This window comes from Octopus bimaculoides, chromosome 13 (assembly GCF_001194135.2).
Source record: "Octopus bimaculoides isolate UCB-OBI-ISO-001 chromosome 13, ASM119413v2, whole genome shotgun sequence".
Lineage (NCBI taxonomy): Eukaryota > Metazoa > Mollusca > Cephalopoda > Octopoda > Octopodidae > Octopus > Octopus bimaculoides.
Genome location: NC_068993.1, coordinates 15,527,274 through 15,530,004, shown reverse-complemented (window position 1 = coordinate 15,530,004; position 2,731 = coordinate 15,527,274).

Sequence of the window (2,731 nt, the reverse complement as noted above, 5' to 3'; positions counted from 1 at the left end):
AGTGAAGAATGCCACTGGAAAAGAAGATATAAGATTTGCCAGGTTTTTCTCTCTCACCAAGGTCATCGGCTGTCGAACGCCGACGAAGGGAAATAACCCTGAAATCCGGATACGTTCGTGCTGCTGGCCGTGGTGAGAGGGATAACTCCCTTGGCAAACAGGACACAGTCGTGTGTCGATAAGCCAGCTGGAGGAGATGTCCTCCTGGGGCTAAAAGCAACAGTAACATCCACCCCTAGGGGTCAGCCACACTTAAGTGGCAATATACTACACTTTATATATATATATATATATATATATACATGTAGATAGGGATAGAATCTAAGCCGTGTCCTCTTGATTGTCTGTCAGCAGGGTTTCTAATCGGAGATGTCTTACATATTTCTCCTACATGTACTATTTTGTAACACCTATTAGCAAATGAAAGATGTGCAACGGTAAATACATAAGGCGCAAAACTTTTTTCAATCTTCGGTTTTGTAATACAGGTATGTATATTTGTGTGTATATATATATGTATAATATATGCAAGCATGTGTGCAAGTTATACATAAATATATGTATATGCATGTAAGCGTACACATATATATATATGTGTGTGTGTGTGTGTGGAGTTTGTGCTTCGGAGTTTAAACTTGAGAAGCTTCCGTCCCAAACGAAAACCCAATGCAAAATAAAGCAACAATAAATATTTCAATCAATACCGCAATACTTTTGGACACATACTTACAAATATTTTGAAACAAACGTAGAATTGTAAAATATTGTGACCTGAATAAATTACGTTCTCTTTCTCTCCTCCTCACCCTCTTTCGCTCCACCCCACTGCCTCTCTCCCTCTCTCCTTCTCTCACTCACTCTTTCTCTTTCATCAATTTAGAAAATTCGAGAGGCGTGAAATAATTCGTTTTTAACGATAGAACTCGAAGTACATAAATCCTTCGACTTCTAACCAAAGCGTTATTTAACCTAATATTTACACGCTATCATTTATAGCTCTTTCTAGTTCGAGTTCCATAGTTATAAACCATATATACATATATATATATATATATACATATATATATAGATAGATATACATATATATGTATGTACGTATATTTAAAAGTGTATGTATGTATATATATATGTATATATATATATAGGCAGACAGACGTGTGAGTGTATAAGCGAGCAGGCTTCCGCTATGTAGTAAAAATTCGCGTATGTACTATAAAAAAAGTTTATATATAAAAATTGTTTTCATAGCTGCGACATGTATTTACTAAACTACGGTAATACGTGAGTTTGTCGGACTAAATATATAAATAGACACGTTAACACACATAGGTAGAATGTACAAACTATAACGTTTACGATTTACTAGTTTTCTTCGTTCTCAATGTAACAGAGTAATAGAGCATATGAATTTATCCGGTTACCAACAACAACAACAAAAAGGACTATTATAGTACCACCAATAACAGCAACAAGAAAATTAAAGAGATTGATATAGAATAAAGATAGAAATAAACAATGCCAAAAATAAATAATAATAATATAATAACAAAGAATAACAATACCATTGTAGAAATATTCAAAGAACTTCTAGCTAATGGCAAACAATGTGTAGAGTAAAACTTATTTATTCTCAGACTAAAATAAAAATCGAATATCGTTATCGATATTTTTTCTTTCTTTCTCCTTCTTTCTCGTTTTCATTCTCACTCTCGCTCTCTCTCTCTCTCTCCCCTGCCTCTTCTTCTTCTTCTTCTTCTTCTTCTTCTTCTTCTTCTTCTTCTTTGCCTCACACTTTCCACTTACATCTTGAAAACCACTCCAGTGGACACCATCATTTAAGCACCTATGAAAGGCTATTTTTCAAAGATTGATATATTATGCCAAAATCACCTGAAACTAACAATAACGATAATAATAATAATAATAATAATAATAATAATAATAATAATAATAGTAATAATAATAATAATATCAATAACAACAATAACAACAATGCAGATTGATGCAGACTTCAAATTGAAATCACTTGCGAAACAAGCGCTCTTTAGAATAGAGAGAGTTTTATTACGCGTAAGTTTGGAATAAATATATATTTTTATTGACCAGAATTGTAATAAATACACTCAAACACTTTTCGAATGAATAGTATAAGAGTAGCAATATCCGAATGTAAAAAATAAAAACTAACTTGCACAATTTATCGAATCCGACTGTTTGACGCGTTAACGATTCAAAACTAACGGAGAATCATTATATATTTGTGCGCGTGTGTCTGGGTCTGTGTAAATACGGACATATATATATATATATATATATATGTGTGTGTGTGTGTGTGTGTGTGTGTGTGTGTGTGTGTGTGTGTGTGTGTGTGTGTGTGTGTGTCTGCGTATGCGTATGGGAGTGTGTGTATGTGTGTGTGTGTGTGTGTGTGCGTGTGCCTATATTCATACAGACATTTTTGCATACAGGCATTATGACATGAATTCATAAACATAATCACAGACGCATATATGGAGATGTATACATAAATACATAGATACACACACATACACTCACAGAAACACAGTTCGACGCACACATATAGGCATACATTATAGAACCATACATATATATATATAAATATATATATATATACATAGACACACACATTATAGAAACATGCTTATATATATGTATATTATGCACAGTGTACAATTATCCCTCCATACATATATACATACACAGTCACTCT